Source organism: Siphateles boraxobius, unplaced genomic scaffold (assembly GCF_051911475.1).
Source record: "Siphateles boraxobius isolate OS27281-9 unplaced genomic scaffold, OSU_SipBor_1 100, whole genome shotgun sequence".
Lineage (NCBI taxonomy): Eukaryota > Metazoa > Chordata > Actinopteri > Cypriniformes > Leuciscidae > Siphateles > Siphateles boraxobius.
Window position 1 is genome coordinate 863,139 of NW_027508701.1, and position 18,354 is coordinate 881,492.

The 18,354-nt window shown below is 45.2% G+C and overlaps 56 non-coding genes across 56 annotated transcripts; all 56 read left to right on the plus strand.

The window, feature by feature from the left end:
• The first annotated feature begins 129 nt into the window (after window positions 1-129).
• trnag-gcc (transfer RNA glycine (anticodon GCC)) lies at window positions 130-200 on the plus strand. Its single transcript has one exon. It is a non-coding gene; the product is annotated as a tRNA-Gly (tRNA).
• Window positions 201-459: 259 nt separating this feature from the next.
• On the plus strand, window positions 460-530 carry trnag-gcc (transfer RNA glycine (anticodon GCC)). The gene has a single exon. It is a non-coding gene; the product is annotated as a tRNA-Gly (tRNA).
• Window positions 531-704: 174 nt separating this feature from the next.
• Window positions 705-775, plus strand: trnag-ccc (transfer RNA glycine (anticodon CCC)). Its single transcript has one exon. It is a non-coding gene; the product is annotated as a tRNA-Gly (tRNA).
• A 174-nt stretch (window positions 776-949) lies between these two features.
• On the plus strand, window positions 950-1,020 carry trnag-gcc (transfer RNA glycine (anticodon GCC)). The gene has a single exon. It is a non-coding gene; the product is annotated as a tRNA-Gly (tRNA).
• Window positions 1,021-1,280: 260 nt separating this feature from the next.
• trnag-ccc (transfer RNA glycine (anticodon CCC)) lies at window positions 1,281-1,351 on the plus strand. Its single transcript has one exon. It is a non-coding gene; the product is annotated as a tRNA-Gly (tRNA).
• A 259-nt stretch (window positions 1,352-1,610) lies between these two features.
• Window positions 1,611-1,681, plus strand: trnag-gcc (transfer RNA glycine (anticodon GCC)). Its single transcript has one exon. It is a non-coding gene; the product is annotated as a tRNA-Gly (tRNA).
• Window positions 1,682-1,942: 261 nt separating this feature from the next.
• On the plus strand, window positions 1,943-2,013 carry trnag-ccc (transfer RNA glycine (anticodon CCC)). The gene has a single exon. It is a non-coding gene; the product is annotated as a tRNA-Gly (tRNA).
• Window positions 2,014-2,277: 264 nt separating this feature from the next.
• trnag-gcc (transfer RNA glycine (anticodon GCC)) lies at window positions 2,278-2,348 on the plus strand. The gene has a single exon. It is a non-coding gene; the product is annotated as a tRNA-Gly (tRNA).
• Window positions 2,349-2,765: 417 nt separating this feature from the next.
• Window positions 2,766-2,836, plus strand: trnag-ccc (transfer RNA glycine (anticodon CCC)). The gene has a single exon. It is a non-coding gene; the product is annotated as a tRNA-Gly (tRNA).
• A 174-nt stretch (window positions 2,837-3,010) lies between these two features.
• Window positions 3,011-3,081, plus strand: trnag-gcc (transfer RNA glycine (anticodon GCC)). The gene has a single exon. It is a non-coding gene; the product is annotated as a tRNA-Gly (tRNA).
• A 590-nt stretch (window positions 3,082-3,671) lies between these two features.
• On the plus strand, window positions 3,672-3,742 carry trnag-ccc (transfer RNA glycine (anticodon CCC)). The gene has a single exon. It is a non-coding gene; the product is annotated as a tRNA-Gly (tRNA).
• Window positions 3,743-4,001: 259 nt separating this feature from the next.
• Window positions 4,002-4,072, plus strand: trnar-ccu (transfer RNA arginine (anticodon CCU)). Its single transcript has one exon. It is a non-coding gene; the product is annotated as a tRNA-Arg (tRNA).
• A 259-nt stretch (window positions 4,073-4,331) lies between these two features.
• On the plus strand, window positions 4,332-4,402 carry trnag-ccc (transfer RNA glycine (anticodon CCC)). Its single transcript has one exon. It is a non-coding gene; the product is annotated as a tRNA-Gly (tRNA).
• A 259-nt stretch (window positions 4,403-4,661) lies between these two features.
• trnag-gcc (transfer RNA glycine (anticodon GCC)) lies at window positions 4,662-4,732 on the plus strand. Its single transcript has one exon. It is a non-coding gene; the product is annotated as a tRNA-Gly (tRNA).
• Window positions 4,733-4,906: 174 nt separating this feature from the next.
• Window positions 4,907-4,977, plus strand: trnag-gcc (transfer RNA glycine (anticodon GCC)). The gene has a single exon. It is a non-coding gene; the product is annotated as a tRNA-Gly (tRNA).
• A 260-nt stretch (window positions 4,978-5,237) lies between these two features.
• Window positions 5,238-5,308, plus strand: trnag-ccc (transfer RNA glycine (anticodon CCC)). The gene has a single exon. It is a non-coding gene; the product is annotated as a tRNA-Gly (tRNA).
• A 174-nt stretch (window positions 5,309-5,482) lies between these two features.
• Window positions 5,483-5,553, plus strand: trnag-gcc (transfer RNA glycine (anticodon GCC)). The gene has a single exon. It is a non-coding gene; the product is annotated as a tRNA-Gly (tRNA).
• A 260-nt stretch (window positions 5,554-5,813) lies between these two features.
• trnag-ccc (transfer RNA glycine (anticodon CCC)) lies at window positions 5,814-5,884 on the plus strand. The gene has a single exon. It is a non-coding gene; the product is annotated as a tRNA-Gly (tRNA).
• Window positions 5,885-6,143: 259 nt separating this feature from the next.
• trnag-ccc (transfer RNA glycine (anticodon CCC)) lies at window positions 6,144-6,214 on the plus strand. The gene has a single exon. It is a non-coding gene; the product is annotated as a tRNA-Gly (tRNA).
• Window positions 6,215-6,388: 174 nt separating this feature from the next.
• Window positions 6,389-6,459, plus strand: trnag-gcc (transfer RNA glycine (anticodon GCC)). The gene has a single exon. It is a non-coding gene; the product is annotated as a tRNA-Gly (tRNA).
• A 260-nt stretch (window positions 6,460-6,719) lies between these two features.
• trnag-ccc (transfer RNA glycine (anticodon CCC)) lies at window positions 6,720-6,790 on the plus strand. The gene has a single exon. It is a non-coding gene; the product is annotated as a tRNA-Gly (tRNA).
• Window positions 6,791-7,049: 259 nt separating this feature from the next.
• On the plus strand, window positions 7,050-7,120 carry trnag-gcc (transfer RNA glycine (anticodon GCC)). Its single transcript has one exon. It is a non-coding gene; the product is annotated as a tRNA-Gly (tRNA).
• A 174-nt stretch (window positions 7,121-7,294) lies between these two features.
• Window positions 7,295-7,365, plus strand: trnag-gcc (transfer RNA glycine (anticodon GCC)). Its single transcript has one exon. It is a non-coding gene; the product is annotated as a tRNA-Gly (tRNA).
• A 260-nt stretch (window positions 7,366-7,625) lies between these two features.
• Window positions 7,626-7,696, plus strand: trnag-ccc (transfer RNA glycine (anticodon CCC)). The gene has a single exon. It is a non-coding gene; the product is annotated as a tRNA-Gly (tRNA).
• A 174-nt stretch (window positions 7,697-7,870) lies between these two features.
• trnag-gcc (transfer RNA glycine (anticodon GCC)) lies at window positions 7,871-7,941 on the plus strand. The gene has a single exon. It is a non-coding gene; the product is annotated as a tRNA-Gly (tRNA).
• Window positions 7,942-8,201: 260 nt separating this feature from the next.
• trnag-ccc (transfer RNA glycine (anticodon CCC)) lies at window positions 8,202-8,272 on the plus strand. The gene has a single exon. It is a non-coding gene; the product is annotated as a tRNA-Gly (tRNA).
• A 259-nt stretch (window positions 8,273-8,531) lies between these two features.
• Window positions 8,532-8,602, plus strand: trnag-ccc (transfer RNA glycine (anticodon CCC)). The gene has a single exon. It is a non-coding gene; the product is annotated as a tRNA-Gly (tRNA).
• A 174-nt stretch (window positions 8,603-8,776) lies between these two features.
• On the plus strand, window positions 8,777-8,847 carry trnag-gcc (transfer RNA glycine (anticodon GCC)). The gene has a single exon. It is a non-coding gene; the product is annotated as a tRNA-Gly (tRNA).
• Window positions 8,848-9,107: 260 nt separating this feature from the next.
• Window positions 9,108-9,178, plus strand: trnag-ccc (transfer RNA glycine (anticodon CCC)). The gene has a single exon. It is a non-coding gene; the product is annotated as a tRNA-Gly (tRNA).
• Window positions 9,179-9,437: 259 nt separating this feature from the next.
• trnag-gcc (transfer RNA glycine (anticodon GCC)) lies at window positions 9,438-9,508 on the plus strand. The gene has a single exon. It is a non-coding gene; the product is annotated as a tRNA-Gly (tRNA).
• Window positions 9,509-9,682: 174 nt separating this feature from the next.
• Window positions 9,683-9,753, plus strand: trnag-gcc (transfer RNA glycine (anticodon GCC)). The gene has a single exon. It is a non-coding gene; the product is annotated as a tRNA-Gly (tRNA).
• Window positions 9,754-10,013: 260 nt separating this feature from the next.
• Window positions 10,014-10,084, plus strand: trnag-gcc (transfer RNA glycine (anticodon GCC)). Its single transcript has one exon. It is a non-coding gene; the product is annotated as a tRNA-Gly (tRNA).
• Window positions 10,085-10,343: 259 nt separating this feature from the next.
• On the plus strand, window positions 10,344-10,414 carry trnag-gcc (transfer RNA glycine (anticodon GCC)). Its single transcript has one exon. It is a non-coding gene; the product is annotated as a tRNA-Gly (tRNA).
• Window positions 10,415-10,673: 259 nt separating this feature from the next.
• Window positions 10,674-10,744, plus strand: trnag-gcc (transfer RNA glycine (anticodon GCC)). The gene has a single exon. It is a non-coding gene; the product is annotated as a tRNA-Gly (tRNA).
• Window positions 10,745-11,003: 259 nt separating this feature from the next.
• trnag-gcc (transfer RNA glycine (anticodon GCC)) lies at window positions 11,004-11,074 on the plus strand. Its single transcript has one exon. It is a non-coding gene; the product is annotated as a tRNA-Gly (tRNA).
• A 174-nt stretch (window positions 11,075-11,248) lies between these two features.
• On the plus strand, window positions 11,249-11,319 carry trnag-ccc (transfer RNA glycine (anticodon CCC)). The gene has a single exon. It is a non-coding gene; the product is annotated as a tRNA-Gly (tRNA).
• A 259-nt stretch (window positions 11,320-11,578) lies between these two features.
• Window positions 11,579-11,649, plus strand: trnag-gcc (transfer RNA glycine (anticodon GCC)). The gene has a single exon. It is a non-coding gene; the product is annotated as a tRNA-Gly (tRNA).
• Window positions 11,650-11,910: 261 nt separating this feature from the next.
• On the plus strand, window positions 11,911-11,981 carry trnag-ccc (transfer RNA glycine (anticodon CCC)). Its single transcript has one exon. It is a non-coding gene; the product is annotated as a tRNA-Gly (tRNA).
• Window positions 11,982-12,240: 259 nt separating this feature from the next.
• Window positions 12,241-12,311, plus strand: trnag-acc (transfer RNA glycine (anticodon ACC)). Its single transcript has one exon. It is a non-coding gene; the product is annotated as a tRNA-Gly (tRNA).
• Window positions 12,312-12,485: 174 nt separating this feature from the next.
• trnag-gcc (transfer RNA glycine (anticodon GCC)) lies at window positions 12,486-12,556 on the plus strand. Its single transcript has one exon. It is a non-coding gene; the product is annotated as a tRNA-Gly (tRNA).
• A 174-nt stretch (window positions 12,557-12,730) lies between these two features.
• On the plus strand, window positions 12,731-12,801 carry trnag-ccc (transfer RNA glycine (anticodon CCC)). Its single transcript has one exon. It is a non-coding gene; the product is annotated as a tRNA-Gly (tRNA).
• A 259-nt stretch (window positions 12,802-13,060) lies between these two features.
• Window positions 13,061-13,131, plus strand: trnag-gcc (transfer RNA glycine (anticodon GCC)). Its single transcript has one exon. It is a non-coding gene; the product is annotated as a tRNA-Gly (tRNA).
• Window positions 13,132-13,392: 261 nt separating this feature from the next.
• Window positions 13,393-13,463, plus strand: trnag-ccc (transfer RNA glycine (anticodon CCC)). Its single transcript has one exon. It is a non-coding gene; the product is annotated as a tRNA-Gly (tRNA).
• Window positions 13,464-13,722: 259 nt separating this feature from the next.
• Window positions 13,723-13,793, plus strand: trnag-acc (transfer RNA glycine (anticodon ACC)). Its single transcript has one exon. It is a non-coding gene; the product is annotated as a tRNA-Gly (tRNA).
• A 573-nt stretch (window positions 13,794-14,366) lies between these two features.
• Window positions 14,367-14,437, plus strand: trnag-gcc (transfer RNA glycine (anticodon GCC)). The gene has a single exon. It is a non-coding gene; the product is annotated as a tRNA-Gly (tRNA).
• A 174-nt stretch (window positions 14,438-14,611) lies between these two features.
• On the plus strand, window positions 14,612-14,682 carry trnag-gcc (transfer RNA glycine (anticodon GCC)). Its single transcript has one exon. It is a non-coding gene; the product is annotated as a tRNA-Gly (tRNA).
• A 260-nt stretch (window positions 14,683-14,942) lies between these two features.
• trnag-ccc (transfer RNA glycine (anticodon CCC)) lies at window positions 14,943-15,013 on the plus strand. The gene has a single exon. It is a non-coding gene; the product is annotated as a tRNA-Gly (tRNA).
• A 259-nt stretch (window positions 15,014-15,272) lies between these two features.
• trnag-gcc (transfer RNA glycine (anticodon GCC)) lies at window positions 15,273-15,343 on the plus strand. The gene has a single exon. It is a non-coding gene; the product is annotated as a tRNA-Gly (tRNA).
• A 259-nt stretch (window positions 15,344-15,602) lies between these two features.
• On the plus strand, window positions 15,603-15,673 carry trnag-gcc (transfer RNA glycine (anticodon GCC)). Its single transcript has one exon. It is a non-coding gene; the product is annotated as a tRNA-Gly (tRNA).
• Window positions 15,674-15,932: 259 nt separating this feature from the next.
• On the plus strand, window positions 15,933-16,003 carry trnag-gcc (transfer RNA glycine (anticodon GCC)). The gene has a single exon. It is a non-coding gene; the product is annotated as a tRNA-Gly (tRNA).
• Window positions 16,004-16,177: 174 nt separating this feature from the next.
• trnag-ccc (transfer RNA glycine (anticodon CCC)) lies at window positions 16,178-16,248 on the plus strand. Its single transcript has one exon. It is a non-coding gene; the product is annotated as a tRNA-Gly (tRNA).
• Window positions 16,249-16,507: 259 nt separating this feature from the next.
• Window positions 16,508-16,578, plus strand: trnag-gcc (transfer RNA glycine (anticodon GCC)). The gene has a single exon. It is a non-coding gene; the product is annotated as a tRNA-Gly (tRNA).
• A 261-nt stretch (window positions 16,579-16,839) lies between these two features.
• Window positions 16,840-16,910, plus strand: trnag-ccc (transfer RNA glycine (anticodon CCC)). The gene has a single exon. It is a non-coding gene; the product is annotated as a tRNA-Gly (tRNA).
• Window positions 16,911-17,169: 259 nt separating this feature from the next.
• trnag-acc (transfer RNA glycine (anticodon ACC)) lies at window positions 17,170-17,240 on the plus strand. The gene has a single exon. It is a non-coding gene; the product is annotated as a tRNA-Gly (tRNA).
• A 174-nt stretch (window positions 17,241-17,414) lies between these two features.
• trnag-ccc (transfer RNA glycine (anticodon CCC)) lies at window positions 17,415-17,485 on the plus strand. Its single transcript has one exon. It is a non-coding gene; the product is annotated as a tRNA-Gly (tRNA).
• Window positions 17,486-18,058: 573 nt separating this feature from the next.
• trnag-ccc (transfer RNA glycine (anticodon CCC)) lies at window positions 18,059-18,129 on the plus strand. Its single transcript has one exon. It is a non-coding gene; the product is annotated as a tRNA-Gly (tRNA).
• The last annotated feature ends 225 nt before the right edge of the window (window positions 18,130-18,354 follow it).

The window sequence follows — 18,354 nt, forward strand, 5'->3', positions numbered from 1 at the left end:
TGTGCAGCCCCTTGTTATGTGCCCCTCGAAAATGTGTTTTTACTCAAGATCAATGTGTTCCTCGTCTCCCATCTCTTACCAGGAGGCATACCCTCACTGCCTGTGAGCATAGGTGTCACGTCACCTTGAGCATTGGTGGTTCAGTGGTAGAATTCTCGCCTGCCACGCGGGAGACCCGGTTCCGATTCCCGACCAATGCAGAAAATGAATTCTGGTGTGCTAGAGTTCTGTTTCTTTGAAACTTTGTTATGTCACTTCTGCCAATAGACAGTACTGATTGCAATTGTAAACTCAAGGGCAATAACAATCCATTAAAAATCTTGTCAACCTTGTGCAGCCCCTTGTTATGTGCCCCTCGAAAATGTGTTTTTACTCAAGATCAATCTGTTCCTCGTCTCCCATCTCTTACCAGGAGGCATACACTCACTCCCTGTGAGCATAGGTGTCACGTCACCTTGAGCATTGGTGGTTCAGTGGTAGAATTCTCGCCTGCCATGCGGGAGACCCGGGTCCGATTCCCGGCCAATGCAGAAAATTAATTCTGGTGTGCTAGAGTTCTGATTCTTTGAAACTTTGTTATGTCACTTCTGCCAATAGACAGTACTGATTGCAATTGTAAACTCAAGGGCAATAACAATCCATTAAAAATCTTACCAGGAGGCATACCCTCACTCCCCGTGAGCATAGGTGTCACGTCACCTTGAGCATTGGTGGTTCAGTGGTAGAATGCTCGCTTCCCAAGCGGGAGACCAGGGTCCGATTCCCGGCCAATGCAGAAAATGAATTCTGGTGTGCTAGAGTTCTGTTTCTTTGAAACTTTGTTATGTCACTTCTGCCAATAGACAGTACTGATTGCAATTGTAAACTCAAGGGCAATAACAATCCATTAAAAATCTTACCAGGAGGCATACCCTCACTCCCTGTGAGCATAGGTGTCACATCACCTTGAGCATTGGTGGTTCAGTGGTAGAATTCTCGCCTGCCACGCGGGAGACCCGGGTCCGATTCCCGGCCAATGCAGAAGATGAATTCTGGTGTCTAGAGTTCTGTTTCTTTGAAACTTTGTTATGTCACTTCTGCCAATAGACAGTACTGATTGCAATTGTAAACTCAAGGGCAATAACAATCCATTAAAAATCTTGTCAACCTTGTGCAGCCCCATATTATGTGCCCCTCGAAAATGTGTTTTTACACCAGATCAATAAGTGTTCCTCGTCTCCCATCTCTTACCAGGAAGCATACCCGGACTCCCTGTGAGCATAGGTGTCACGTCACCTAGAGCAATGGTGGTTCAGTGGTAGAATTCTCGCTTCCCAAGCGGGAGATCCGGGTCAGATTCCCGGCCAATGCAGAAAATGAATTCTGGTGTGCTAGAGTTCTGTTTCTTTGAAACTTTGTTATGTCACTTCTGCCAATAGACAGTACTGATTGCAATTGTAAACTCAAGGGCAATAACAATCCATTAAAAATCTTGTCAACCTTGTGCAGCCCCTTGTTATGTGCCCCTCGAAAATGTGTTTTTACTCATGATCAATGTGTTCCTCGTCTCCCATCTCTTACCAGGAGGCATACACTCACTCCCTGTGAGCATAGGTCTCACTTCACCGTGAGCATTGGTGGTTCAGTGGTAGAATTCTCGCCTGCCACGCGGGAGACCCGGGTCCGATTCCCGGCCAATGCAGAAAATGAATTCTGGTGTGCTAGAGTTCTGTTTCTTTGAAACTTTGTTATGTCACTTCTGCCAATAGACAGTACTGATTGCAATTGTAAACTCAAGGGCAATAACAATCCATTAAAAATCTTGTCAACCTTGTGCAGCCCCTTATTATGTGCCCCTCGAAAATGTGTTTTTACACCAGATCAATAAGTGTTCCTCGTCTCCCATTTCTTACCAGGAAGCATACCCTGACTCCGTTTGAGCATAGGTGTCACATCACCTAGAGCATTGGTGGTTCAGTGGTAGAATTCTCGCTTCCCACGCGGGAGACCCGGGTCCGATTCCCGGCCAATGCAGAAAATTAATTGTGCTAGAGTGTGCTAGAGTTCTGTTTCTTTGAAACTTTGTTATGTCACTTCTGCCAATAGACAGTACTGATTGCAATTGTAAACTCAAGGGCAATAACAATCCATTAAAAATCTTGTCAACCTTGTGCAGCCCCTTGTTATGTGCCCCTCGAAAATGTGTTTTTACTCAAGATCAATGTGTTCCTCGTCTCCCATCTATTACCAGGAGGCATACCCTCACTGCCTGTGAGCATAGGTGTCACGTCACCTTGAGCATTGGTGGTTCAGTGGTAGAATTCTCGCCTGCCACGCGGGAGACCCGGGTCCGATTCCCGGCCAATGCAGAAAATTAATTCTGGTGTGCTAGAGTTCTGTTTCTTTGAAACTTTGTTATGTCACTTCTGCCAATAGACAGTACTGATTGCAATTGTAAACTCAAGGGCAATAACAATCCATTAAAAATCTTACCAGGAGGCACCCGGGTCCGATTCCCGGCCAATGCAGAAGATGAATTCTGGTGTCTAGAGTTCTGTTTCTTTGAAACTTTGTTATGTCACTTCTGCCAATAGACAGTACTGATTGCAATTGTAAACTCAAGGGCAATAACAATCCATTAAAAATCTTGTCAACCTTGTGCAGCCCCTTGTTATGTGCCCCTCGAAAATGTGTTTTTACTCAAGATCAATGTGTTCCTCGTCTCCCATCTCTTACCAGGAAGCATACCCTGACTCCCTTTGAGCATAGGTGTCACATCACCTAGAGCATTGATGGTTCAGTGGTAGAATTCTCGCTTCCCAAGCGGGAGACCCGGGTCCGATTCCCGGCCAATGCAGAAAATGAATTCTGGTGTGCTAGAGTTCTGTTTCTTTGAAACTTTGTTATGTCACTTCTGCCAATAGACAGTACTGATTGCAATTGTAAACTCAAGGGCAATAACAATCCATTAAAAATCTTACCAGGAGGCATACCCTCACTCCCTGTGAGCATAGGTGTCACATCACCTTGAGCATTGGTGGTTCAGTGGTAGAATTCTCGCCTGCCACGCGGGAGACCCGGGTCCGATTCCCGGCCAATGCAGAAGATGAATTCTGGTGTCTAGAGTTCTGTTTCTTTGAAACTTTGTTATGTCACTTCTGCCAATAGACAGTACTGATTGCAATTGTAAACTCAAGGGCAATAACAATCCATTAAAAATCTTGTCAACCTTGTGCAGCCCCATATTATGTGCCCCTCGAAAATGTGTTTTTACACCAGATCAATAAGTGTTCCTCGTCTCCCATCTCTTACCAGGAAGCATACCCTGACTCCCTGTGAGCATAGGTGTCACGTCACCTAGAGCATTGGTTGTTCAGTGGTAGAATTCTCGCTTCCCAAGCGGGAGATTCGGGTCAGATTCCCGGCCAATGCAGAAAATGAATTCTGGTGTGCTAGAGTTCTGTTTCTTTGAAACTTTGTTATGTCACTTCTGCCAATAGACAGTACTGATTGCAATTGTAAACTCAAGGGCAATAACAATCCATTAAAAATCTTGTCAACCTTGTGCAGCCCCTTGTTATGTGCCCCTCGAAAATGTGTTTTTACTCAAGATCAATGTGTTCCTCGTCTCCCATCTCTTACCAGGAAGCATACCCTGACTCCCTTTGAGCATAGGTGTCACATCACCTAGAGCATTGATGGTTCAGTGGTAGAATTCTCGCTTCCCAAGCGGGAGACTCGGGTCCGATTCCCGGCCAATGCAGAAAATGAATTCTGGTGTGCTAGAGTTCTGTTTCTTTGAAACTTTGTTATGTCACTTCTGCCAATAGACAGTACTGATTGCAATTGTAAACTCAAGGGCAATAACAATCCATTAAAAATCTTGTCAACCTTGTGCAGCCCCTTGTTATGTGCCCCTCGAAAATGTGTTTTTACTCAAGATCAATGTGTTCCTCGTCTCCCATCTCTTACCAGGAAGCATACCCTGACTCCCTTTGAGCATAGGTGTCACATCACCTAGAGCATTGATGGTTCAGTGGTAGAATTCTCGCTTCCTAAGCGGGAGACCCGGGTCCGATTCCCGGCCAATGCAGAAAATGAATTCTGGTGTGCTAGAGTTCTGTTTCTTTGAAACTTTGTTATGTCACTTCTGCCAATAGACAGTACTGAGTACAATTGTAAACTCAAGGGCATTAACAATCCATTAAAAATCTTGTCAACCTTGTGCAGCCCCTTGTTATGTGCCCCTCGAAAATGTGTTTTTACTCAAGATCAATGTGTTCCTCGTCTCCCATCTCTTACCAGGAAGCATACCCTGACTCCCTTTGAGCATAGGTGTCACATCACCTAGAGCATTGATGGTTCAGTGGTAGAATTCTCGCTTCCCAAGCGGGAGACCCGGGTCCGATTCCCGGCCAATGCAGAAAATGAATTCTGGTGTGCTAGAGTTTTGTTTCTTTGAAACTTTGTTATGTCACTTCTGCCAATAGACAGTACTGATTACAATTGTAAACTCAAGGGCATTAACAATCCATTAAAAATCTTGTCAACCTTGTGCAGCCCCTTGTTATGTGCCCCTCGAAAATGTGTTTTTACTCAAGATCAATGTGTTCCTCGTCTCCCATCTCTTACCAGGAGGCATACCCTCACTGCCTGTGAGCATAGGTGTCACGTCACCTTGAGCATTGGTGGTTCAGTGGTAGAATTCTCGCCTGCCACGCGGGAGACCCGGGTCCGATTCCCGGCCAATGCAGAAAATTAATTCTGGTGTGCTAGAGTTCTGTTTCTTTGAAACTTTGTTATGTCACTTCTGCCAATAGACAGTACTGATTGCAATTGTAAACTCAAGGGCAATAACAATCCATTAAAAATCTTACCAGGAGGCATACCCTCACTCCCTGTGAGCATAGGTGTCACATCACCTTGAGCATTGGTGGTTCAGTGGTAGAATTCTCGCCTGCCACGCGGGAGACCCGGGTCCGATTCCCGGCCAATGCAGAAGATGAATTCTGGTGTCTAGAGTTCTGTTTCTTTGAAACTTTGTTATGTCACTTCTGCCAATAGACAGTACTGATTGCAATTGTAAACTCAAGGGCAATAACAATCCATTAAAAATCTTGTCAACCTTGTGCAGCCCCATATTATGTGCCCCTCGAAAATGTGTTTTTACACCAGATCAATAAGTGTTCCTCGTCTCCCATCTCTTACCAGGAAGCATACCCTGACTCCGTTTGAGCATAGGTGTCACATCACCTAGAGCATTGGTGGTTCAGTGGTAGAATTCTCGCTTCCCACGCGGGAGACCCGGGTCCGATTCCCGGCCAATGCAGAAAATTAATTCTGGTGTGCTAGAGTTCTGTTTCTTTGAAACTTTGTTATGTCACTTCTGCCAATAGACAGTACTGATTGCAATTGTAAACTCAAGGGCAATAACAATCCATTAAAAATCTTACCAGGAGCCATACCCTCACTGACTGTGAGCATAGGTGTAACATCACCTTGAGCATTGGTGGTTCAGTGGTAGAATTCTCGCCTGCCACGCGGGAGACCCGGGTCCGATTCCCGGCCAATGCAGAAGATGAATTCTGGTGTCTAGAGTTCTGTTTCTTTGAAACTTTGTTATGTCACTTCTGCCAATAGACAGTACTGATTGCAATTGTAAACTCAAGGGCAATAACAATCCATTAAAAATCTTGTCAACCTTGTGCAGCCCCATATTATGTGCCCCTCGAAAATGTGTTTTTACACCAGATCAATAAGTGTTCCTCGTCTCCCATCTCTTACCAGGAAGCATACCCTGACTCCCTGTGAGCATAGGTGTCACGTCACCTAGAGCATTGGTGGTTCAGTGGTAGAATTCTCGCTTCCCAAGCGGGAGATTCGGGTCAGATTCCCGGCCAATGCAGAAAATGAATTCTGGTGTGCTAGAGTTCTGTTTCTTTGAAACTTTGTTATGTCACTTCTGCCAATAGACAGTACTGATTGCAATTGTAAACTCAAGGGCAATAACAATCCATTAAAAATCTTGTCAACCTTGTGCAGCCCCTTGTTATGTGCCCCTCGAAAATGTGTTTTTACTCAAGATCAATGTGTTCCTCGTCTCCCATCTCTTACCAGGAAGCATACCCTGACTCCCTTTGAGCATAGGTGTCACATCACCTAGAGCATTGATGGTTCAGTGGTAGAATTCTCGCTTCCCAAGCGGGAGACCCGGGTCCGATTCCCGGCCAATGCAGAAAAAGAATTCTGGTGTGCTAGAGTTCTGTTTCTTTGAAACTTTGTTATGTCACTTCTGCCAATAGACAGTACTGATTGCAATTGTAAACTCAAGGGCAATAACAATCCATTAAAAATCTTACCAGGAGGCATACCCTCACTCCCTGTGAGCATAGGTGTCACATCACCTTGAGCATTGGTGGTTCAGTGGTAGAATTCTCGCCTGCCACGCGGGAGACCCGGGTCCGATTCCCGGCCAATGCAGAAGATGAATTCTGGTGTCTAGAGTTCTGTTTCTTTGAAACTTTGTTATGTCACTTCTGCCAATAGACAGTACTGATTGCAATTGTAAACTCAAGGGCAATAACAATCCATTAAAAATCTTGTCAACCTTGTGCAGCACCTTATTATGTGCCCCTCGAAAATGTGTTTTTACACCAGATCAATAAGTGTTCCTCATCTCCCATTTCTTACCAGGAAGCATACCCTGACTCCGTTTGAGCATAGGTGTCACATCACCTAGAGCATTGGTGGTTCAGTGGTAGAATTCTCGCTTCCCACGCGGGAGACCCGGGTCCGATTCCCGGCCAATGCAGAAAATTAATTCTGGTGTGCTAGAGTTCTGTTTCTTTGAAACTTTGTTATGTCACTTCTGCCAATAGACAGTACTGATTGCAATTGTAAACTCAAGGGCAATAACAATCCATTAAAAATCTTGTCAACCTTGTGCAGCCCCTTGTTATGTGCCCCTCGAAAATGTGTTTTTACTCAAGATCAATGTGTTCCTCGTCTCCCATCTATTACCAGGAGGCATACCCTCACTGCCTGTGAGCATAGGTGTCACGTCACCTTGAGCATTGGTGGTTCAGTGGTAGAATTCTCGCCTGCCACGCGGGAGACCCGGGTCCGATTCCCGGCCAATGCAGAAAATTAATTCTGGTGTGCTAGAGTTCTGTTTCTTTGAAACTTTGTTATGTCACTTCTGCCAATAGACAGTACTGATTGCAATTGTAAACTCAAGGGCAATAACAATCCATTAAAAATCTTACCAGGAGGCATACCCTCACTCCCTGTGAGCATAGGTGTCACATCACCTTGAGCATTGGTGGTTCAGTGGTAGAATTCTCGCCTGCCACGCGGGAGACCCGGGTCCGATTCCCGGCCAATGCAGAAGATGAATTCTGGTGTCTAGAGTTCTGTTTCTTTGAAACTTTGTTATGTCACTTCTGCCAATAGACAGTACTGATTGCAATTGTAAACTCAAGGGCAATAACAATCCATTAAAAATCTTGTCAACCTTGTGCAGCCCCATATTATGTGCCCCTCGAAAATGTGTTTTTACACCAGATCAATAAGTGTTCCTCGTCTCCCATCTCTTACCAGGAAGCATACCCTGACTCCGTTTGAGCATAGGTGTCACATCACCTAGAGCATTGGTGGTTCAGTGGTAGAATTCTCGCTTCCCACGCGGGAGACCCGGGTCCGATTCCCGGCCAATGCAGAAAATTAATTCTGGTGTGCTAGAGTTCTGTTTCTTTGAAACTTTGTTATGTCACTTCTGCCAATAGACAGTACTGATTGCAATTGTAAACTCAAGGGCAATAACAATCCATTAAAAATCTTACCAGGAGCCATACCCTCACTGACTGTGAGCATAGGTGTAACATCACCTTGAGCATTGGTGGTTCAGTGGTAGAATTCTCGCCTGCCACGCGGGAGACCCGGGTCCGATTCCCGGCCAATGCAGAAGATGAATTCTGGTGTCTAGAGTTCTGTTTCTTTGAAACTTTGTTATGTCACTTCTGCCAATAGACAGTACTGATTGCAATTGTAAACTCAAGGGCAATAACAATCCATTAAAAATCTTGTCAACCTTGTGCAGCCCCATATTATGTGCCCCTCGAAAATGTGTTTTTACACCAGATCAATAAGTGTTCCTCGTCTCCCATCTCTTACCAGGAAGCATACCCTGACTCCCTGTGAGCATAGGTGTCACGTCACCTAGAGCATTGGTGGTTCAGTGGTAGAATTCTCGCTTCCCAAGCGGGAGATTCGGGTCAGATTCCCGGCCAATGCAGAAAATGAATTCTGGTGTGCTAGAGTTCTGTTTCTTTGAAACTTTGTTATGTCACTTCTGCCAATAGACAGTACTGATTGCAATTGTAAACTCAAGGGCAATAACAATCCATTAAAAATCTTGTCAACCTTGTGCAGCCCCTTGTTATGTGCCCCTCGAAAATGTGTTTTTACTCAAGATCAATGTGTTCCTCGTCTCCCATCTCTTACCAGGAAGCATACCCTGACTCCCTTTGAGCATAGGTGTCACATCACCTAGAGCATTGATGGTTCAGTGGTAGAATTCTCGCTTCCCAAGCGGGAGACCCGGGTCCGATTCCCGGCCAATGCAGAAAAAGAATTCTGGTGTGCTAGAGTTCTGTTTCTTTGAAACTTTGTTATGTCACTTCTGCCAATAGACAGTACTGATTGCAATTGTAAACTCAAGGGCAATAACAATCCATTAAAAATCTTACCAGGAGGCATACCCTCACTCCCTGTGAGCATAGGTGTCACATCACCTTGAGCATTGGTGGTTCAGTGGTAGAATTCTCGCCTGCCACGCGGGAGACCCGGGTCCGATTCCCGGCCAATGCAGAAGATGAATTCTGGTGTCTAGAGTTCTGTTTCTTTGAAACTTTGTTATGTCACTTCTGCCAATAGACAGTACTGATTGCAATTGTAAACTCAAGGGCAATAACAATCCATTAAAAATCTTGTCAACCTTGTGCAGCACCTTATTATGTGCCCCTCGAAAATGTGTTTTTACACCAGATCAATAAGTGTTCCTCATCTCCCATTTCTTACCAGGAAGCATACCCTGACTCCGTTTGAGCATAGGTGTCACATCACCTAGAGCATTGGTGGTTCAGTGGTAGAATTCTCGCTTCCCACGCGGGAGACCCGGGTCCGATTCCCGGCCAATGCAGAAAATTAATTCTGGTGTGCTAGAGTTCTGTTTCTTTGAAACTTTGTTATGTCACTTCTGCCAATAGACAGTACTGATTGCAATTGTAAACTCAAGGGCAATAACAATCCATTAAAAATCTTGTCAACCTTGTGCAGCCCCTTGTTATGTGCCCCTCGAAAATGTGTTTTTACTCAAGATCAATGTGTTCCTCGTCTCCCATCTATTACCAGGAGGCATACCCTCACTGCCTGTGAGCATAGGTGTCACGTCACCTTGAGCATTGGTGGTTCAGTGGTAGAATTCTCGCCTGCCACGCGGGAGACCCGGGTCCGATTCCCGGCCAATGCAGAAAATTAATTCTGGTGTGCTAGAGTTCTGTTTCTTTGAAACTTTGTTATGTCACTTCTGCCAATAGACAGTACTGATTGCAATTGTAAACTCAAGGGCAATAACAATCCATTAAAAATCTTACCAGGAGGCATACCCTCACTGCCTGTGAGCATAGGTGTCACATCACCTTGAGCATTGGTGGTTCAGTGGTAGAATTCTCGCCTGCCACGCGGGAGACCCGGGTCCGATTCCCGGCCAATGCAGAAGATGAATTCTGGTGTCTAGAGTTCTGTTTCTTTGAAACTTTGTTATGTCACTTCTGCCAATAGACAGTACTGATTGCAATTGTAAACTCAAGGGCAATAACAATCCATTAAAAATCTTGTCAACCTTGTGCAGCCCCATATTATGTGCCCCTCGAAAATGTGTTTTTACACCAGATCAATAAGTGTTCCTCGTCTCCCATCTCTTACCAGGAAGCATACACTCACTCCCTGTGAGCATAGGTCTCACTTCACCGTGAGCATTGGTGGTTCAGTGGTAGAATTCTCGCCTGCCACGTGGGAGACCCGGGTCCGATTCCCGGCCAATGCAGAAAATGAATTCTGGTGTGCTAGAGTTCTGTTTCTTTGAAACTTTGTTATGTCACTTCTGCCAATAGACAGTACTGATTGCAATTGTAAACTCAAGGGCAATAACAATCCATTAAAAATCTTGTCAACCTTGTGCAGCCGCTTGTTATGTGCCCCTCGAAAATGTGTTTTTACTCAAGATCAATGTGTTCCTCGTCTCCCATCTCTTACCAGGAGGCATACCCTCACTCCCTGTGAGCATAGGTGTCACGTCACCTTGAGCATTGGTGGTTCAGTGGTAGAATTCTCGCCTGCCACGCGGGAGACCCGGGTCCGATTCCCGGCCAATGCAGAAAATGAATTCTGGTGTGCTAGAGTTCTGTTTCTTTGAAACTTTGTTATGTCACTTCTGCCAATAGACAGTACTGATTACAATTGTAAACTCAAGGGCATTAACAATCCATTAAAAATCTTGTCAACCTTGTGCAGCCCCTTGTTATGTGCCCCTCGAAAATGTGTTTTTACTCAAGATCAATGTGTTCCTCGTCTCCCATCTCTTACCAGGAGGCATACCCTCACTGCCTGTGAGCATAGGTGTCACGTCACCTTGAGCATTGGTGGTTCAGTGGTAGAATTCTCGCCTGCCACGCGGGAGACCCGGTTCCGATTCCCGACCAATGCAGAAAATGAATTCTGGTGTGCTAGAGTTCTGTTTCTTTGAAACTTTGTTATGTCACTTCTGCCAATAGACAGTACTGATTGCAATTGTAAACTCAAGGGCAATAACAATCCATTAAAAATCTTGTCAACCTTGTGCAGCCCCTTGTTATGTGCCCCTCGAAAATGTGTTTTTACTCAAGATCAATCTGTTCCTCGTCTCCCATCTCTTACCAGGAGGCATACACTCACTCCCTGTGAGCATAGGTGTCACGTCACCTTGAGCATTGGTGGTTCAGTGGTAGAATTCTCGCCTGCCATGCGGGAGACCCGGGTCCGATTCCCGGCCAATGCAGAAAATTAATTCTGGTGTGCTAGAGTTCTGATTCTTTGAAACTTTGTTATGTCACTTCTGCCAATAGACAGTACTGATTGCAATTGTAAACTCAAGGGCAATAACAATCCATTAAAAATCTTACCAGGAGGCATACCCTCACTCCCCGTGAGCATAGGTGTCACGTCACCTTGAGCATTGGTGGTTCAGTGGTAGAATGCTCGCTTCCCAAGCGGGAGACCAGGGTCCGATTCCCGGCCAATGCAGAAAATGAATTCTGGTGTGCTAGAGTTCTGTTTCTTTGAAACTTTGTTATGTCACTTCTGCCAATAGACAGTACTGATTGCAATTGTAAACTCAAGGGCAATAACAATCCATTAAAAATCTTGTCAACCTTGTGCAGCCGCTTGTTATGTGCCCCTCGAAAATGTGTTTTTACTCAAGATCAATGTGTTCCTCGTCTCCCATCTCTTACCAGGAGGCATACCCTCACTCCCTGTGAGCATAGGTGTCACGTCACCTTGAGCATTGGTGGTTCAGTGGTAGAATTCTCGCCTGCCACGCGGGAGACCCGGGTCCGATTCCCGGCCAATGCAGAAAATGAATTCTGGTGTGCTAGAGTTCTGTTTCTTTGAAACTTTGTTTTGTCACTTCTGCCAATAGACAGTACTGATTGCAATTGTAAACTCAAGGGCAATAACAATCCATTAAAAATCTTGTCAACCTTGTGCAGCCCCTTATTATGTGCCCCTCGAAAATGTGTTTTTACACCAGATCAATAAGTGTTCCTCGTCTCCCATCTCTTACCAGGAAGCATACCCTGACTCCCTTTGAGCATAGGTGTCACATCACCTAGAGCATTGGTGGTTCAGTGGTAGAATTCTCGCTTCCCACGCGGGAGACCCGGGTCCGATTCCCGGCCAATGCAGAAAATTAATTCTGGTGTGCTAGAGTTCTGTTTCTTTGAAACTTTGTTATGTCACTTCTGCCAATAGACAGTACTGATTGCAATTGTAAACTCAAGGGCAATAACAATCCATTAAAAATCTTGTCAACCTTGTGCAGCCCCTTGTTATGTGCCCCTCGAAAATGTGTTTTTACTCAAGATCAATGTGTTCCTCGTCTCCCATCTATTACCAGGAGGCATACCCTCACTGCCTGTGAGCATAGGTGTCACGTCACCTTGAGCATTGGTGGTTCAGTGGTAGAATTCTCGCCTACCACGCGGGAGACCCGGGTCAGATTCCCGGCCAATGCAGAAAATGAATTCTGGTGTGCTAGAGTTCTGTTTCTTTGAAACTTTGTTATGTCACTTCTGCCAATAGACAGTACTGATTGCAATTGTAAACTCAAGGGCAATAACAATCCATTAAAAATCTTACCAGGAGGCATACCCTCAGTCCCTGTGAGCATAGGTGTCACGTCACCTAGAGCATTGGTGGTTCAGTGGTAGAATTCTCGCCTGCCATGCGGGAGACCCGGGTCCGATTCCCGGCCAATGCAGAAAATTAATTCTGGTGTGCTAGAGTTCTGATTCTTTGAAACTTTGTTATGTCACTTCTGCCAATAGACAGTACTGATTGCAATTGTAAACTCAAGGGCAATAACAATCCATTAAAAATCTTACCAGGAGGCATACCCTCACTCCCCGTGAGCATAGGTGTCACGTCACCTTGAGCATTGGTGGTTCAGTGGTAGAATGCTCGCTTCCCAAGCGGGAGACCAGGGTCCGATTCCCGGCCAATGCAGAAAATGAATTCTGGTGTGCTAGAGTTCTGTTTCTTTGAAACTTTGTTATGTCACTTCTGCCAATAGACAGTACTGATTGAAATTGTAAACTCAAGGGCAATAACAATCCATTAAAAATCTTGTCAACCTTGTGCAGCCGCTTGTTATGTGCCCCTCGAAAATGTGTTTTTACTCAAGATCAATGTGTTCCTCGTCTCCCATCTCTTACCAGGAGGCATACCCTCACTCCCTGTGAGCATAGGTGTCACGTCACCTTGAGCATTGGTGGTTCAGTGGTAGAATTCTCGCCTGCCACGCGGGAGACCCGGGTCCGATTCCCGGCCAATGCAGAAAATGAATTCTGGTGTGCTAGAGTTCTGTTTCTTTGAAACTTTGTTTTGTCACTTCTGCCAATAGACAGTACTGATTGCAATTGTAAACTCAAGGGCAATAACAATCCATTAAAAATCTTGTCAACCTTGTGCAGCCCCTTATTATGTGCCCCTCGAAAATGTGTTTTTACACCAGATCAATAAGTGTTCCTCGTCTCCCATCTCTTACCAGGAAGCATACCCTGACTCCCTTTGAGCATAGGTGTCACATCACCTAGAGCATTGGTGGTTCAGTGGTAGAATTCTCGCTTCCCACGCGGGAGACCCGGGTCCGATTCCCGGCCAATGCAGAAAATTAATTCTGGTGTGCTAGAGTTCTGTTTCTTTGAAACTTTGTTATGTCACTTCTGCCAATAGACAGTACTGATTGCAATTGTAAACTCAAGGGCAATAACAATCCATTAAAAATCTTGTCAACCTTGTGCAGCCCCTTGTTATGTGCCCCTCGAAAATGTGTTTTTACTCAAGATCAATGTGTTCCTCGTCTCCCATCTATTACCAGGAGGCATACCCTCACTGCCTGTGAGCATAGGTGTCACGTCACCTTGAGCATTGGTGGTTCAGTGGTAGAATTCTCGCCTACCACGCGGGAGACCCGGGTCAGATTCCCGGCCAATGCAGAAAATGAATTCTGGTGTGCTAGAGTTCTGTTTCTTTGAAACTTTGTTATGTCACTTCTGCCAATAGACAGTACTGATTGCAATTGTAAACTCAAGGGCAATAACAATCCATTAAAAATCTTGTCAACCTTGTGCAGCCCCTTGTTATGTGCCCCTCGAAAATGTGTTTTTACTCAAGATCAATGTGTTCCTCATCTCCCATCTATTACCAGGAGGCTTACCCTCACTGCCTGTGAGCATAGGTGTCACGTCACCTTGAGCATTGGTGGTTCAGTGGTAGAATTCTCGCCTGCCACGCGGGAGCAAAATATGCAGAAAATTAATTCTGGTGTGCTAGAGTTCTGTTTCTTTGAAACTTTGTTATGTCACTTCTGCCAATAGACAGTACTGATTGCAATTGTAAACTCAAGGGCAATAACAATCCATTAAAAATCTTGTCAACCTTGTGCAGCCCCTTGTTATGTGCCCCTCGAAAATGTGTTTTTACTCAAGATCAATGTGTTCCTCGTCTCCCATCTATTACCAGGAGGCATACCCTCACTGCCTGTGAGCATAGGTGTCACGTCACCTTGAGCATTGGTGGTTCAGTGGTAGAATTCTCGCCTGCCACGCGGGAGACCCGGGTCCGATTCCCGGCCAATGCAGAAAATTAATTCTGGTGTGCTAGAGTTCTGTTTCTTTGAAACTTTGTTATGTCACTTCTGCCAATAGACAGTACTGATTGCAATTGTAAACTCAAGGGCAATAACAATCCATTAAAAATCTTACCAGGAGGCATACCCTCACTGCCTGTGAGCATAGGTGTCACATCACCTTGAGCATTGGTGGTTCAGTGGTAGAATTCTCGCCTGCCACGCGGGAGACCCGGGTCCGATTCCCGGCCAATGCAGAAGATGAATTCTGGTGTCTAGAGTTCTGTTTCTTTGAAACTTTGTTATGTCACTTCTGCCAATAGACAGTACTGATTGCAATTGTAAACTCAAGGGCAATAACAATCCATTAAAAATCTTGTCAACCTTGTGCAGCCCCATATTATGTGCCCCTCGAAAATGTGTTTTTACACCAGATCAATAAGTGTTCCTCGTCTCCCATCTCTTACCAGGAAGCATACCCTGACTCCCTGTGAGCATAGGTGTCACGTCACCTAGAGCATTGGTGGTTCAGTGGTAGAATTCTCGCTTCCCAAGCGGGAGATCCGGGTCAGATTCCCGGCCAATGCAGAAAATGAATTCTGGTGTGCTAGAGTTCTGTTTCTTTGAAACTTTGTTATGTCACTTCTGCCAATAGACAGTACTGATTGCAATTGTAAACTCAAGGGCAATAACAATCCATTAAAAATCTTGTCAACCTTGTGCAGCCGCTTGTTATGTGCCCCTCGAAAATGTGTTTTTACTCAAGATCAATGTGTTCCTCGTCTCCCATCTCTTACCAGGAGGCATACCCTCACTCCCTGTGAGCATAGGTGTCACGTCACCTTGAGCATTGGTGGTTCAGTGGTAGAATTCTCGCCTGCCACGCGGGAGACCCGGGTCCGATTCCCGGCCAATGCAGAAAATGAATTCTGGTGTGCTAGAGTTCTGTTTCTTTGAAACTTTGTTATGTCACTTCTGCCAATAGACAGTACTGATTACAATTGTAAACTCAAGGGCATTAACAATCCATTAAAAATCTTGTCAACCTTGTGCAGCCCCTTGTTATGTGCCCCTCGAAAATGTGTTTTTACTCAAGATCAATGTGTTCCTCGTCTCCCATCTCTTACCAGGAGGCATACCCTCACTGCCTGTGAGCATAGGTGTCACGTCACCTTGAGCATTGGTGGTTCAGTGGTAGAATTCTCGCCTGCCACGCGGGAGACCCGGTTCCGATTCCCGACCAATGCAGAAAATGAATTCTGGTGTGCTAGAGTTCTGTTTCTTTGAAACTTTGTTATGTCACTTCTGCCAATAGACAGTACTGATTGCAATTGTAAACTCAAGGGCAATAACAATCCATTAAAAATCTTGTCAACCTTGTGCAGCCCCTTGTTATGTGCCCCTCGAAAATGTGTTTTTACTCAAGATCAATCTGTTCCTCGTCTCCCATCTCTTACCAGGAGGCATACACTCACTCCCTGTGAGCATAGGTGTCACGTCACCTTGAGCATTGGTGGTTCAGTGGTAGAATTCTCGCCTGCCATGCGGGAGACCCGGGTCCGATTCCCGGCCAATGCAGAAAATTAATTCTGGTGTGCTAGAGTTCTGATTCTTTGAAACTTTGTTATGTCACTTCTGCCAATAGACAGTACTGATTGCAATTGTAAACTCAAGGGCAATAACAATCCATTAAAAATCTTACCAGGAGGCATACCCTCACTCCCCGTGAGCATAGGTGTCACGTCACCTTGAGCATTGGTGGTTCAGTGGTAGAATGCTCGCTTCCCAAGCGGGAGACCAGGGTCCGATTCCCGGCCAATGCAGAAAATGAATTCTGGTGTGCTAGAGTTCTGTTTCTTTGAAACTTTGTTATGTCACTTCTGCCAATAGACAGTACTGATTGCAATTGTAAACTCAAGGGCAATAACAATCCATTAAAAATCTTGTCAACCTTGTGCAGCCGCTTGTTATGTGCCCCTCGAAAATGTGTTTTTACTCAAGATCAATGTGTTCCTCGTCTCCCATCTCTTACCAGGAGGCATACCCTCACGCCCTGTGAGCATAGGTGTCACGTCACCTTGAGCATTGGTGGTTCAGTGGTAGAATTCTCGCCTGCCACGCGGGAGACCCGGGTCCGATACCCGGCCAATGCAGAAAATGAATTCTGGTGTGCTAGAGTTCTGTTTCTTTGAAACTTTGTTTTGTCACTTCTGCCAATAGACAGTACTGATTGCAATTGTAAACTCAAGGGCAATAACAATCCATTAAAAATCTTGTCAACCTTGTGCAGCCCCTTATTATGTGCCCCTCGAAAATGTGTTTTTACACCAGATCAATAAGTGTTCCTCGTCTCCCATCTCTTACCAGGAAGCATACCCTGACTCCCTTTGAGCATAGGTGTCACATCACCTAGAGCATTGGTGGTTCAGTGGTAGAATTCTCGCTTCCCACGCGGGAGACCCGGGTCCGATTCCCGGCCAATGCAGAAAATTAATTCTGGTGTGCTAGAGTTCTGTTTCTTTGAAACTTTGTTATGTCACTTCTGCCAATAGACAGTACTGATTGCAATTGTAAACTCAAGGGCAATAACAATCCATTAAAAATCTTGTCAACCTTGTGCAGCCCCTTGTTATGTGCCCCTCGAAAATGTGTTTTTACTCAAGATCAATGTGTTCCTCGTCTCCCATCTATTACCAGGAGGCATACCCTCACTGCCTGTGAGCATAGGTGTCACGTCACCTTGAGCATTGGTGGTTCAGTGGTAGAATTCTCGCCTACCACGCGGGAGACCCGGGTCAGATTCCCGGCCAATGCAGAAAATGAATTCTGGTGTGCTAGAGTTCTGTTTCTTTGAAACTTTGTTATGTCACTTCTGCCAATAGACAGTACTGATTGCAATTGTAAACTCAAGGGCAATAACAATCCATTAAAAATCTTACCAGGAGGCATACCCTCAGTCCCTGTGAGCATAGGTGTCACGTCACCTAGAGCATTGGTGGTTCAGTGGTAGAATTCTCGCTTCCCACGCGGGAGACCCGGGTCCGATTCCCGGCCAATGCAGAAAATTAATTCTGGTGTGCTAGAGTTCTGTTTCTTTGAAACTTTGTTATGTCACTTCTGCCAATAGACAGTACTGATTGCAATTGTAAACTCAAGGGCAATAACAATCCATTAAAAATCTTGTCAACCTTGTGCAGCCCCTTGTTATGTGCCCCTCGAAAATGTGTTTTTACTCAAGATCAATGTGTTCCTCATCTCCCATCTATTACCAGGAGGCTTACCCTCACTGCCTGTGAGCATAGGTGTCACGTCACCTTGAGCATTGGTGGTTCAGTGGTAGAATTCTCGCCTGCCACGCGGGAGCAAAATATGCAGAAAATTAATTCTGGTGTGCTAGAGTTCTGTTTCTTTGAAACTTTGTTATGTCACTTCTGCCAATAGACAGTACTGATTGCAATTGTAAACTCAAGGGCAATAACAATCCATTAAAAATCTTGTCAACCTTGTGCAGCCCCTTGTTATGTGCCCCTCGAAAATGTGTTTTTACTCAAGATCAATGTGTTCCTCGTCTCCCATCTCTTACCAGGAAGCATACCCTGACTCCCTTTGAGCATAGGTGTCACATCACCTAGAGCATTGATGGTTCAGTGGTAGAATTCTCGCTTCCCAAGCGGGAGACCCGGGTCCGATTCCCGACCAATGCAGAAAATTAATTCTGGTGTGCTAGAGTTCTGTTTCTTTGAAACTTTGTTATGTCACTTCTGCCAATAGACAGTACTGATTACAATTGTAAACTCAAGGGCATTAACAATCCATTAAAAATCTTGTCAACCTTGTGCAGCCCCTTGTTATGTGCCCCTCGAAAATGTGTTTTTACTCAAGATCAATGTGTTCCTCGTCTCCCATCTCTTACCAGGAGGCATACCCTC